The 14,783-nt window shown below is 51.4% G+C and overlaps 1 protein-coding gene across 1 annotated transcript in view; it reads right to left on the bottom strand.

The window, feature by feature from the left end:
• Positions 1-10,837, bottom strand: part of LOC135174979 (collagen alpha-1(VII) chain-like) — a 139,461-nt gene extending 128,624 nt beyond the window's left edge. The window contains exon 1 of the mRNA XM_064142749.1: positions 10,712-10,837. The gene's annotated coding sequence lies outside the window, so the exon portion shown is untranslated. The remainder of the gene's footprint in view (positions 1-10,711) is intronic.
• Positions 10,838-14,783: the final 3,946 nt, after the last annotated feature.

The raw sequence follows: 14,783 nt of genomic DNA, 5'->3' as shown, positions 1-14,783 counted from the left end.
CAGTCAGGGTTGGAAGGGAGCACAAGGAGCAGCCAGTTCCAACCCCCCTGCCATGCCCAGGGACACTCTACCCTAGAGCAGGCTGCACACAGCCTCAGCCAGCCTGGCCTCAAACACCTGAATTTTGCATGCTGAGCATGATTCAAGGGAAATCTCCTCTCTGGAGATATTCAAGACCTGCCTGGACATAGAATGGTAGAATCATAGAATCAACCAGGTTGGAAGTGACCTCTTAGATCATCCAGTCCTGCCATGTTCCTGTGTGATGTGCTCTGGCAGGGGAGTTGGACTGAAGGTCCCTCCCAGCCCCTGACAGTCTGTGAAACCAGACCAACACCTAATGATACCTGAGATGGATTTAGCTGTTGGGGGCATCAATTTGATCACTCATTTAATGAAATAATAAAAGCATTAAGGCTGGAAAAGAGCTCCAAGATCATCAAGTTCAACTGTCAAGCCAACACTACAGGGAGCAGTATTCCAATGTTTGGAATGCTCCAGGCATGGCAACTGGAGCACTTCCCTGAGAAGATCATTCCAATGCCTGATGAAAGAGTTATTTAAAGGTTCTTTGTACTGTTGCAGTCAGAGTTTGAAGGACATTTCTGGACAGAAATAAACCTCTTCCTTATTTAGAATCAGTCAGAATTGGAAGGGGCCATGAGGATCATCTAGTTCCAACCCCTCACTAGATCAGGCTGGCCAGAGCCTCATCCAGCCTGGCCTTAAACACCTCCAGGGAATTCCAACACCCCTCTGAGCAACCCATTCCAGCTTCTCACCACGCTCATGGGGAGGAACTTCTTAACCTCCAGGCTGAATCTCCCCACCTCCAGCTCTGCTCCATTCCCCCCAGTCCTATCACTCCCTGACAGCCTCAAAAGTCCCTCCCCAGCTTTTTTGGGGGCCCCCTTCAGATAGTGAAAGTCTACAATAAGTTCATCTCAGAGCCTTCTTCTCTCCAGACTAAACAGCCCCAACTCCCTCAATCTCTCCTCACAGCAGAGCAGCTCCAGCCCTCTGATCATCCTCATGGCCCTTCTCTGGACACATTCCAGCCACATCCACATCCCCCTTGTAGTGGGGACTCCAGAACTGGATGCAGTACTCCAGCTGGGGTCTCAGCAGTGTGGAGGGGAGAGGCTCACTTCCCTCAACTTGTCTCTCAAGAAAGACCACCAAAAGCTAGGCAAAGAGGGACAGAGCAATGGAGAAAAGCTGACCTTGCAGAGAGGACATCTGCTCCTTGCTGGATGAAGCCTTGGGAGAGCACCTCCACACCATGAGCTTGCACCAAGCCTCAAGGTGACCCAGAGCTTCTGCAAGAGAGGAGCTTAACACCTCCACAAACCTGGCAGGAGGGTTAATGGCCCTTTTATAGTGACCACACCCAGAGCAGCTGCAGCTCAGCTCCCATCCTCCTCCACCAGCACCTGAGAGAGTTGTTAATTGGAACCACCTGCATAGAATGGTTTAGGTTGGAAGGGACCTCAAGGATCATCCAGTTCCAACCCCCTGCCAGCTGCTTCGCTACTCTTGTTTGTCCTCAGCCTCTCAGAGGAGCTACTCTAGGAGTAAATTTAAACCCTTCTCAAGCAAAACCAGCAGAAAAACTATTATGTGATCTTGCCAGAAGCAATAATGTCACTAACAGAGGCAGATGTCTAAGGCTGAGCAGATGTGGATGCTGAGGATAGGAGAGCTCCATAGATCTGTGGCAGGTGATGACTGTGGTGGCTTTCCTGAGCCACACAGCAGATGTGGATGCTGAGGATAGGAGAGCTCCATAGATCTTTGTGGTGGCTTTCCTGAGCCACACAGCAGATGTGGATGCTGAGGATAGGAGAGCTCCATAGATCTTTGGCAGGTGATGACTGTGGTGGCTTTCCTGAGCCACACAGCAGATGTGGATGCTGAGGATAGGAGAGCTCCATAGATCTGTGGCAGGTGATGACTGTGGTGGCTTTCCTGAGCCACACAGCAGATGTGGATGCTGAGGATAGGAGAGTTCCATAGATCTTTGTGGTGGCTTTCCTGAGCCACACAGCAGATGTGGATGCTGAGGATAGGAGAGCTCCATAGATCTGTGGCAGGTGATGATTGTGGTGGCTTTCCTGAGCCACACAGCAGATGTGGATGCTGATGATAGGAGAGCTCCAGAGATCTTTGTGGTGGCTTTCCTGAGCCACACAGCAGATGTGGATGCTGATGATAGGAGAGCTCCAGAGATCTTTGTGGTGGCTTTCCTGAGCCACACAGCAGATGTGGATGCTGAGGATAGGAGAGCTCCATAGATCTTTGGCAGGTGATGACTGTGGTGGCTTTCCTGAGCCACACAGCAGATGTGGATGCTGAGGATAGGAGAGCTCCATAGCTCTGTGGCAGATGATGTCTGTGGTGGCTTTCCTGAGCCACACAGCAGATGTGGATGCTGAGGATAGGAGAGCTCCATAGCTCTGTGACAGGTGATGTTTGTGGTGGCTTTCCTGAGCCACACAGCAGATGTGGATGCTGAGGATAGGAGAGCTCCATAGATCTTTGTGGTGGCTTTCCTGAGCCACACAGCAGATGTGGATGCTGAGGATAGGAGAGCTCCATAGATCTTTGTGGTGGCTTTCCTGAGCCACACAGCAGATGTGGATGCTGAGGATAGGAGAGCTCCAGAGATCTTTGGCAGGTGATGACTGTGGTGGCTTTCCTGAGCCACACAGCAGATGTGGATGCTGAGGATAGGAGAGCTCCATAGATCTTTGTGGTGGCTTTCCTGAGCCCACATACATTAGGAAATTACCTGAGTGCTTGTACCAAGTGTGAAGAAAGTGTATGTGAGATCTGGGGAGCTGCCTGACCAGGCTGCAGTGCCATCACAAGGAGATGTACCTTGTTCCACCACCTCCTGCAGGTTCTGAGAGCCACAGGCAAAGGCTCAAGAACAGAATCCAGGAGATACTGTGGTAAATAGGGCAGAGGTTAGACTGACCTTCATTGTGGGGTGGACTTTCATTATGGAGAGGATAGAAAGCACCAGCTCCACTCTATGCTCATCTGCTGGGTCATGAGAGCCACAGGCTTTGCAGCCAGATTGGTGCCTGCTTCACTGGTACCTAGCACAGGGATGGAGGGAAAGCACAGGAACAGCAGAGCCCATCTTCACCTCCCTGACTGGTCTCAGCTTGGGCAAATCATCTCATTTTGCTGCACCTCAATTTCTCCAGAGGTGGAATAAAGATCTTTGGCTTCCTTTGGATGCACACTGTGGTCTCCTGCTGAAAACCAGAGGAGGGAAACTTTGAATCACACATACACAATGCCAACAGGATTACATAGAACCATAGACTCAACCAGGCTGGAAGAGACCTCCAAGATCACACAATCACAGAAACATCCAGGATGGAAAAGACCTTCAGGATCACCAAGTCCAACCTATAACCCTGCTCTACAAGGTGCACCCTAAGCACCCATCCAAACGACCCTTAAACACATCCAGGGATGGTGAATCAAAAACCTCCCTGGGCAGCTCATGCCAGTGCCTGACCACTCTCTCCATGAAAAACTTTTTCCTAATGTCCAATCTAAACCTCCCCAGTCTCAGAATCATAGAATCACAGAATCAACCAGGTTGGAAGAGACCTCCAAGATCATCCAGTCCAACCTAGCACCCAGCCCTGGCCAGTTACCTAGACCATGTCACTAAGTGCCTCATCCAGTTTTTATTCAACACCCAGCCTAGACCTGCCCTGGCACAACTTCAGACTGTCCCCCCTTCCTCTGATGCTGCTTGCCTGGCAGAAGAGCCCAACCCCACCATGCTGGGATTCTTTCTTTCTGTGACCATTAGGAACTTCAGTGCTAACCCCAGTGCAGATGTTAATGAAGTTAACAAAGAGGAGAGGAGAAGAGAGGAGAAGAGAGGAGAAGAGAGGAGAAGAGAGGAGAAGAGAGGAGAAGAGAGGAGAAGAGAGGAGAAGAGAGGAGAAGAGAGGAGAAGAGAGGAGAAGAGAGGAGAAGAGAGGAGAAGAGAGGAGAAGAGAGGAGAAGAGAGGAGAAGAGAGGAGAAGAGAGGAGAAGAGAGGAGAAGAGAGGAGAAGAGAGGAGAAGAGAGGAGAAGAGAGGAGAAGAGAGGAGAAGAGAGGAGAAGAGAGGAGAGGAGAGGCAAAATGAAGCTAATTTGGAGCAGGTTTTGGCCTGAGCTGGCAATGGCTGGAAATCAACAGCTGCACATGACTTTATTCTATTCCAAATGAGGGACAGGCAAAATTGCTGCTGGATTGCAAGCAGAGGGTCACCCTGCTCCTCAATTACCCTGCTCCCTAATGCACTGAATTGCAAATCATATCCATTCCTGGAGTGTAATACTATCTGGCTCAGCATGCCAGACAAAAATGACCTCATAGAGCAAAGCAGCCTGAGAAAACAGCTTTTACAAGAGATGGGGAAATGGTCTTAATCTCCAGCCTGAGTGGGGAAGTAATCAGCCTCTGTTCCTTAGCTCTGCAAGGAAGAGACTAGTTGACTGGTTAGGGCTGGGTGCTAGGTTGGACTGGATGATCTTGGAGGTCTTTTCCAACCTGGTTGATTCTATGATTACCTGAAAAGAGGTTATAGTTAGGTGGAGGTTGGTCTCTTTTCCCCAGCATCAGGTGATAGAATGGGAAGAAATGGCCTGAAATTGAGCCAGGGGAGGTTTAGGTTGGGTATTTGGGGAAAAAAATGCTTTCCTACAAGAGTGGTCAGGCATTGGAAGAGGCTGCCCAGGGAGATGGTGGAGGCACTGCACACAGGTGTTTGAGAGATGTGTGGACATGGCACTTATCAGAGAATCAAGCAGGTTGGAAGAGACCTTCAAGTTCAGCCAGCCCAACCTAGCACCCAGCCCTGGCCAATCAACCAGACCATGGCACTAAGTGCCTCAGCCAGGCTTGGCTTCAACACCTCCAGCCACAGAGACTCCACCACCTCCCTGGGCAGCCCATTCCAATGCCAATCACTCTCTCTGACAACAACTTCCTAACAACATCCAGCCTAGATCTGCCCTGGCACAGCTTCAGACTGTGTCCCCTTGCTCTGGTGCTGCTTGCTTGGCAGCAGAGCCCAACCCCACCTGGCTACAGCCTCCCTGCAGGCAGCTGCAGACAGCAATGAGCTCTGCCCTGAGCCTCCTCTGCTGCAGGCTGCACACCCCCAGCTCCCTCAGCCTCTCCTCACAGGGCTCTGCTCCAGGCCTCATGCAGCAAATTCTCTTGTCTGAGAAAATGCTTCAAAATGAAGTAATTTTAAAGCAAATAAATGAAAATGACCCTTTCAGAAAGCAGCCACTGAACACTCTTTCACCTTCCCCTTTACAACATCTAAACTCCTGAGCTAATGCTCTGTCACAGAGTCATCTTCATTTCTCAGAGAGCAGCGTTTTGAAAGATCATCTCATCATCTCTGCTGGCTTGAGGAACCACTTTGGATGTCTGGGAGCTGATAAGAAACTCAATCAAGGGGCAGAGAAGAGCATCTCTCACCCAAGACATTGGTTATGTTGGGGGTCTTGCTAAGCTGCATTAGAAGAAGAGTTGGTGGGAGAGGAGACAGATGCATAGAATCATAGAATCACAGAATGGTTTAGGTTGGAAGGGATCTCAAAGCTCATCCAGTTCCAACCCCCTGCCATAGACAGGGACATCTCATACTGGAACAGGTTGCTCAAGGGTCCTACATCTTCCTGCCCTCACATATACCCTGGAGAGGGGCTGGGAAGTGAGTCCCCAAGAAGCCAGCCCCTGTGGGATGGGGTTGTGAGCTGTGTTTGCCCTCAAATTTATACTCAGTTCAGCACCCACAGCCTGGCACATCCTGACTGAAACCAGCAGACATCCAGGTTTCAGCAGCTCATAGCCTTGAGCTCTGTGGTAAAGGTTTGGACTTGATGATCTGTGAGGTCTCTTCCAGCCTTGGTGATACTGTGATACTGTGATAATCAACCAGGCTGGAAGAGACCTCCAAGCTCAGCCAGTCTAACCTAGCTCCCAGCCCTGCCCAGTCAACCAGACCATGGCACTAAGTGCCTCAGCCAGGCACTGGATGGAGGTTCTGGAATGTGTCCAGAGAAGGGCAAGGAAGGTGGTGAGGGGCCTGGAGCACAGCCCTGTGAGGAGAGGCTGAGGGAGCTGGGGGTGTGCAGCCTGCAGCAGAGGAGGCTCAGGGCAGAGCTCATTGCTGCCTGCAGCTGCCTGCAGGGAGGCTGTAGCCAGGTGGGGTTGGGCTCTGCTGCCAGGCAAGCAGCAACAGAAGAAGGGGACACAGCCTCAAGTTGTGGCAGGGGAGGTCTAGGCTGGATGTTGTTAGGAAGTTGTTGTCAGAGAGAGTGATTGGCATTGGAATGGGCTGCCCAGGGAGGTGGTGGAGTCTCTGTGGCTGGAGGTGTTGAAGCCAAGCCTGGCTCTTGAATCATCCAATCATAATGACAGAACAGCTCAAGTTGGAAGAGCCCTTAAAGACCATCTAGTTCCAACCCTACTGCCACAGACACCTCTCCCTAGTCCAGGTTGCTCAAAGCCTCACTCAGTCTGGCCTTAAACACTTCCAGAGATGAAGTGTCCACAACTTCTCTGGGCAACCTGTTCCAGTGTCTCATCACCCTCAAAGTAAAGAACTCCTTCCTAATGTCCAATCTAAATCTCTCCTGCTCCAGTTTCAAACCATTGCTCCTCGTCCTGTCACCACAGGTGACTACAAAAAGTCCCTACCCAGATTTCCTGTAGGTCCCTCCCAGGTACTGGAATGCCACTGTAAGGTCTCCCCAAAGCTTTCTCTTCTCCAGACCCACCTCTCTCAGCCTGTCCTCATAGGCTGGGTGCTAGGTTGGACTGGATGATCTTGGAGGTCTCTTCCAACCTGCTTGATTCTATGACTGATTCTATGATTGACTGGTGCTGCAGCCCTCTGATCATTTTTGTGGCCCCTCCCTGGATCCTATCCAAGAGAGGAAAGGGAAGCAGAACAAAACCCAGCAAAAATGTAAGGCTGAACATTTTAACCTCTCACATCTTCTCCGGCCATTGTTTGGAGCAAATGAACCAAATCAACCACTTGCAGCCTCTGCCAGGTCACAGGGGAGTGGAGATGCTTTCAGCAGGCAGGGACCTAAACACAGCCTGTGCCATGTTCACAGGCTCACAGGATGTTAGAGGTTGGAAGGGACCCAAGGAGATCATCCAGTCCAACTCCCTGCCAGAGCAGGACCACACAATCTAGCACAGATCACACAGGAACACATCCAGACAGGCCTGGAAAGGCTCCAGAGAAGGAGACTCCACAACCTCTCTGGGCAGCCTGTGCCAGTGCTCTGGGACCCTTCCAGTCAAGAAGTTCCCCCTTGTGTTGAGCTGGAACCTCCTGTGCTGCAGCTTACACCCATTGCTCCTTGTCCTGTCCCAGGGAGCAGTGAGCAGAGCCTGACCCCCCCTCCTGACCCCCAGCCCTCAGATACTGATAAACATTGATTAAATCCCCTCTCAGTCTTCTCTTCTCCAGACTAAACAGCCCCAGGTCCCTCAGCCTCTCCTCATCAAGCAGTGCCCTCCAGACCCCTCATCATCCTCATTCTTCTTGTAAGCTTTCTGCTTAGACTTAGGCTACTAAAGAAACCATGGCATGGCTCTGGGAGCTGCTAAGGGGTTATGAAATACCATAAATCATAGAGTCAACCAGGCTGGAAGAGACCTCCAAGCTCATCCAGCCCAACCTAGGACCCAGCCCTAAACAGTCAACCAGCCCATGGCACTAAGTGCCCCAGCCAGGCTTGGCTTCAGCACCTCCAGCCACAGAGACTCCACCACCTCCCTGGGCAGCCCATTCCAATGCCAATCACTCTCTCTGACAACTTCCTCCTCACATCCAGCCTAGACCTGCCCTGGCACAACTTCAGACTGTCCCCCCTTCCTCTGATGCTGCTTGCCTGGCAGCAGAGCCCAACCCCACCATGCTGGGATTCTTTCTTTCTGTGACCATTAGGAACTTCAGTGCTAACCCCAGTGCAGATGTTAATGAAGTTAACAAAGAGTCAGTGAAGGATTTTTTTCTTGCCATAGCTAACAAAAGCAGATTTTATGGCTTTAGCAGGATGTTCCTTGCTCCTTTAGTGCAAAAGCTGTGTCTGCAAAACAGCAGTTTCCATATGGGGTCATGATTCTGGAAGAACAAATGGAAGTGGGACCACAGAGGGAAAACTGTGGGCAGTAGGACTGTACAAGAACCTTTCAGGCAAGCAAAGACCTAACTGAACAATCATCATGTTTTTGTGGTGAGAGAGCCTACAGTTCACAAGGCAAGAAGAGGAGAAGCATTTTAGTGCATCACAAAATCATAGAATCAGTCAGAGTTGGAAGGGTCCACAAGGAGTAGCCAGTCCCAACCCCCCTGCCATGCCCAGAGCAGGCTGCACACAGCCTCAGCCAGCCTGGCCTCAAACACCTCCAGCCATGGGGCCTCAACCACCTCCCTGGGCAACCCATTCCAGCCTCTCACCACTCTCCTGCTCAGCAACTTCCTCCTCACCTCCACTCTCACTCTCCCCACCTCCAGCTTTGCTCCATTGCCCCCAGGCCTGCCACTCCCTCACAGCCTCAAAAGTCCCTCCCCAGCTTTTTTGTAGCCCCCTTCAGATGCTAGAAGGCCACAAGAAGGTCCCCTGGGAGCCTCCTCTGCTCCAGCCTGCACATCCCCAACTCTTTCAGTCTGTGCTCACAGCAGAGCTGCTGCAGCCTCTGAGCATCCTCCTGGCCCTGCATCCCAAGAGCACCTCTGAAACTCACATACTGATCCTCACATCACTCTGATACTCTGCTAAGTGAGCAAAGAGGAACCTTCAGTGCTCAGCCTGCCTAGGTGTCACTAATGGAAGATGCCCAAGTGCTCACATAACCAGATTGGGTAAGCTCTGCTCAGCAGCACTGATTTTTGCAGGAGCAAAACAGAGCCCCAGAGCACAGCAGATTCCTGTCACAGCTGTATTCACCTGTGATGTCTGTCAGAAGGAGCAAATCCTCACCTTTCACCCAGCCTGGCAGTTTGATTTCACACCTGCACATCGACACCAGCAACAAGACAGTCCTGTGGGAGCACCTAAGGGTAACTCAGTGTGATTGAGCAGCAGAAAATTTACCTTGACAAGGAGGGCTACAAGTCAGCCACCAAATGCACTGATACACTGCACTCCTACACACAGGAGCCAAGGGGATGAGACTGAACAAGGCCAAGGGCAGGGTTCTACACTTTGGCCACAACAACCCCAAGCAGCACTACAGGCTGGGGCCAGAGTGGCTGAGAGCAGCCAGGCAGAGAGGGGCCTGGGGGTGCTGGGAGAGAGGAGCTGAAGCTGAGGCAGCAGTGCCCAGGTGGGCAGCAGAGCCAATGGCATCCTGGGCTGGCTCAGGAGCAGTGTGGGCAGCAGGACAAGGGAGGTTCTTGTGCCCCTGTGCTCAGCACTGCTCAGGCCACCCCTGGAGTGCTGTGTCCAGTTCTGGGCTCCTCAATTCAAGAGAGATGTTGAAGTGCTGGAACATGCCCACAAGGATTGTCTAGTACCAGCCCTCCTGCCATGCCCAGGGACACCCTACCCTAGAGCAGGCTGCACACAGCCTCAGCCAGCCTGGCCTCAAACACCTCCAGCCATGGGGCCTCAACCACCTCCCTGGGCAACCCATTCCAGCCTCTCACCACTCTCCTGCTCAACAACTTCCTCCTCACCTCCACTCTCACTCTCCCCACCTCCAGCTGTGCTCCATTTCCCCCACTCCTGGCACTACCTAATTATCACAGCCACCAAACAGGATCCCAATTGCAAGTCAAACACAGCTGAGAGCCATGAACTGATTCTGGTTCTGACTTATGGCAACAGAATGTGATCAATTCAGATAACTAGAGCCACCCTTACACACGAGAGTTACATCTCCAGGGTTTATCTATCCCATAAATATTAGAGTGCAGGATTAAATCTAATCATAGAATCATAGGATCAGCCAGGTTGGAAGAGAGCTCCAAGCTCATCCAGCCCAACCTACCACCCAGCCCTGCCCAATCAACCAGCCCATGGCACTAATAAATGCCCATGCAACTAAACCATGGCACTAAATGCCCCAGCCAGGCTTTGCTTCAACAACTCCAGCCACAGAGACTCCACCACCTCCCTGGGCAGCCCATTCCAATGCCAATCACTCTCCCTGACAACAACTTCCTCCTAACATCCAGCCTAGACCTCCCCTGACACAGCTTGAGACTGTGTCCCCTTGTTCTGGTGCTACTTGCCTGGCAGCAGAGCCCAACCCCATCTGGCTACAGCCTCCCTGCAGGTAGTTGTAGACAGCAATGAGGTCAATGTAGGAGAAGGGAGGAATACTACCCCTAGCTGTGCACCCATTCCCACCACACCTCTTCAATTCAAGAGTCTCAACGAATATTTTAGAGGACTTCACAAAATTTGCCTCTTTTTCATCCTTTTCCAGATATATTTTGCTACAAGTAGGACACGGAAACCTAAGAACTCAACAGAAGGTCACAGTATAAAAGTCCAGCACAGAGACAATAACAAGACAAAGAACAAACCTCACTTACCCCTCCAACAGTACCTTTTTTTTCCACTAGTCTGACTGAGAATCAGCATCCTAATCTCTCATCTCCTCACTTCACACTGTGACAACAATAAAGCTCTTCCATTTCCACTTACCTTGTCCATAAGAGACAAAAGGCCAAAGGGAGCATCTGAAATTCAGCAGCCCATGCACTTCTCCATGCATTTCAGGCTGCTTCTTTCTTGGAAGCCCAGAGCTTGGGAAGGGAAGATGAGAACTCCAGCCTCTCTCTGGAGGACACACTGAAAATCCTGCAGACTCTGGGAAAACCTAAGATAGCTGAGAGCCAACCCTGCTGACTCTCATTCTGCCAGAGAGCTGCAGCTGGTGCCAGTGAAATATTTATGCAAAGACAGCAGATGTTGTGAGCAAAGAGTGAAGGAAGCCACAGGAGCTGCAGTATCTGGTCCAGGCATCCAGACAAGTATTTGCTTCCTACAGGGTTCTGCACTTTGGCCACAACAACCCCAAGCAGCACTGCAGGCTGGGGACAGAGTGGCTGAGAGCAGCCAGGCAGAGAAGGCCCTGGGGGTGCTGGCAGAGAGGAGCTGAAGCTGAGGCAGCAGTGCCCAGGTGGGCAGCAGAGCCAATGGCATCCTGGGCTGGCTCAGGAGCAAGTGTGGGCAGCAGGACAAGGGAGGTTCTTGTGCCCCTGTGCTCAGCACTGCTCAGGCCACCCCTGGAGTGCTGTGTCCAGTTCTGGGCTCCTCCATTGCAGAGAGATGTTGAGGTGCTGGAAGGTGTTTGGAGCAGGGTAGCAAGGCTGGGGAGGGGCCTGGAGCAGAGCCCTGTGAGGAGAGGCTGAGGGAGCTGGGGGTGTGCAGCCTGCAGCAGAGGAGGCTCAGGGCAGAGCTCATTGCTGCCTGCAGCTGCCTGAAGGGAGGCTGTGTTAGGAGGAAGTTGTTGGCAGAGAGAGTGCCTGGCATTGGAATGGGCTGCCCAGGGAGGTGGTGGAGTCTCTGTGCCTGGAGGTGTTGAAGCCAAGCCTGGCTGAGGCACTTAGTGCCATGGTCTGGTTGACTGGCCAGGGCTGGGTGCTAGCTTGGACTGGCTGAGCTTGGGGGTCTCTTCCAACCTGGTCGATTCTATCATCTCTGAGCTGCTGCTCTGCCAGCTGAAGGGTTAAATGTGGTGCTACCCAGAGACAGCTCCTTTCCTAGCTCATCTCCCAGATGCTGGGCTTGTTTAATGAAGATTGACTGCTTTTAGGAGGCCAGCTCTGTCAAGACTCTCCCTGTGGCCCCTTTTTTTATTACCCCCACCCACGCAAGCTAACCCAAGACCCAGGCATGGAAAATCCTGGAGTGCATTAAGAAGAGTGTGTCCAGCAGATCAAGGGAATTCTCCTCTGCCTCTACTCTGCCTTGGTGAGGTCACTAGGTGCAAAATTCACCACACACTGGCTGAGGCACTTAGTGCCATGGTCTGGTTGATTGGGCAGGGCTGGGTGCTAGGTTGGGCTGGCTGAGCTTGGAGCTCTCTTCCAACCTGCTTGGTTCTAGTCTATTCTATTCGAAAACCCCAGTGCTGACCAAAAGAAGGTCTGGGAGGGTAGACTGTGCTGGTGCTGCAGCTTGAAAAAGTCTTTATCACCCGAAGGTGTATTCCCCTTTGATTTCTTTGTCACCACAGGCTTGCAAAAGAACAGGCTCTGCTTGGGGTGGATGTGCAGCTAAGATGTTTAATGCTAATGAGGCTCTGATACCCTGAGGGTAGAGCGAAGGAGTGCATCAGGATCTCAGGGCATGAGGGGCCAAATCCAGTCTAAATTATAGGAAATGATAAAAGATTTGCAAGAAGGCAACCCCAGGCAAGCAGCAACAGAACAAGGAGACAGTCTCAAGTTGTGGCTGGGGAGGTTGTGGATGTTAGGAGGAAGTTGTTGTCAGAGAGAGTGATTGGCATTGGAATGGGCTGCCCAGGGAGGTGGTGGAGTTGCTGTGGCTAGAGGTGTTGAAGCCAAGCCTGGATGAGGCTCTTAGTGCCGTGGGTTAGTTAATAAGAAGGGTTAGGTGATAAGTTTGACTTGATGATCCTAGAGATCTTTTCCAGCCTGGTTAATTCTGTGCTTCTGTGACTCTATGATTCCGGGTATGGATGACCATCCTTGTTGAGGGTACCTCCCATGATGAATGTCCTGGAAATATCATAATCATAGAATTATTGAATCACAGAATCACAGAAACATAGAATCATACAATGGGTTGGGTTGGAAACGACTTAAAGCCTGGCTGGGGCACTTAGTGCCATGGTCTAGTTGATTGTCTGGGGCTGGGTGCTAGGTTGGACTGGCTGAGCTTGGAGGTCTCTTCCAACCTGGCTGATTCTGTGATTCTAAGGGAGTGGTGAGCATGGCTTAGTGAGCAGGACAACCTGAGCTCTGTGGAGTGCTGCTTTCCAGGGGCAAGGTGGATCAGGATTGAGTGTATGGAGGGAAGCCAGTTAAATGTTAGGCTCTAAAGGAGAGCAAAACATGCCCAGGTGGTGATGCAGATAACTCTGGTTCATTTCTTGGGCAAGAGTAAAAGCAGTTAAATAAAATAATCAATCTCCCTTCCCCCTTTCTTTCTCTGTGTGTTTAAGTTATTTGAACTGAAAGAATGTTTCTATCAGAAGGCATCAATCACCTCTGGAGAGTCCTGTTCACTTGCCTAGAGCATGGAGAGACATAACCAATGTGGGAGAGACTCTCAAGAGGAAAAAAAGGGCTTCAGGTTGAAGTTCTTCCAGCTCATTTGAAGAGACATCAAGTTTAATGATCTTAAGGCATGAGGAGGAGCAAGGGGGAGAGGACTATACAAAAAATATGAAGCTATTTCCATTTTTTTCTCCCTTCTACCCCCAAAACATGCCTGGAGTCTTTAGCCTTCCCCATTTTTTGACAAGTAGCAACACACAGAGGCAGCTCCAGCACCAGTGCTGCTTGATCAAGGAGTTCTGCTCTGGAAATCACCCAAATAAAACTTGGCAGAGAAAAAGAAAAGGGAACAAAGGTTGGGGGTGGTAGTTGAAAAAGGGAAAAGGAGGAGAAAGGAGGCCAGATCCTCAGCAGAGCAGCTTCTTGCATCTCCTCTATGTCACAGGAGCTTTCCTGTAATACACTAGTGAAATGCTGTGTCCAGTTCTGGGCTCCTCCATTGCAGAGAGATGTTGAGGTGCTGGAAGGTGTCCAGAGAAGGGTAACAAGGCTGGTGAGGGGCCTGGAGCACAGCTCTATGAGGAGAGGCTGAGGGAGCTGGGGGTGTGCAGCCTGCAGCAGAGGAGGCTCAGGGCAGAGCTCATTGCTGTCTGCAGCTCCCTGAAGGGAGGCTGTAGCCAGGTGGGGTTGGGCTCTGCTGCCAGGCAAGCAGCAACAGAACAAGGGGACACAGTCTGAAGCTGTGGCAGGGGAGGTCTAGGCTGGATGTTAGATGCTGGAATTGCTGTCCCTGGAGGTGTTGAAGCACTTACTGGATGAGGCACTTGGTGCCATGGTCTGGTTGATTGGCCAGGGCTGGGTGCTAGGTTGGACTGGCTGAGCTTGGAGGTCTCTTCCAACCTGCTTGATTCTATGATTAGCTCTCGTGTAACACCAACCATTTTCCTGGCATGAGTCACACATTGATTATGGAAGCAGGAAAGATTCAACTGATTGATTTGTTTCCCAAGTATTAGAACACGCTCAGAAGAAAAGCAGAAGAACAAGAAAGCCTTTCCAGGTGTTGTGGTAGGCTGAAGCCCCAACTCTTTCAGTCTGTGCTCACAGCAGAGCTGCTGCAGCCTCTCAGCATCCTCCTGGCCCTGCTCTGGACACTCTCCAGCATCTCCACAGCCCTCTTGTCCCAGGGGCTCCAGAGCTGGATGCAGGACTCCAGCTGGGGTCTCAGCAGAGCAGAGTAGAGGGAATCACCTCCCTGGCCCTTGCAGCCTCCTCTTCTCCAGACTGAACAGCCTCAACTCTTTGCTGCAGCCTAAGCACTAGAAGGCCACCCTAAGGTCTCCTTGTATTCAGTAAGTCTCTGATAGATTCAGCAAGCCAGCACAAACCCCTTCAGCCAGCACACCAAGAGCCCACAGCTTTGCTTTGGACTGCATTTCAGAAAGCAACACCTCACAATGCTGCCAGGGCTTATTCAACCCTTGAAGTGTTACAGATGTGTACTAGGGAAGACACCACCCCCTCATCCC

Source organism: Pogoniulus pusillus, chromosome 4, assembly GCF_015220805.1.
Source record: "Pogoniulus pusillus isolate bPogPus1 chromosome 4, bPogPus1.pri, whole genome shotgun sequence".
Lineage (NCBI taxonomy): Eukaryota > Metazoa > Chordata > Aves > Piciformes > Lybiidae > Pogoniulus > Pogoniulus pusillus.
Note: the sequence above shows the minus strand (reverse complement) of the source record. Positions and strands in the feature narration are given on the sequence as shown.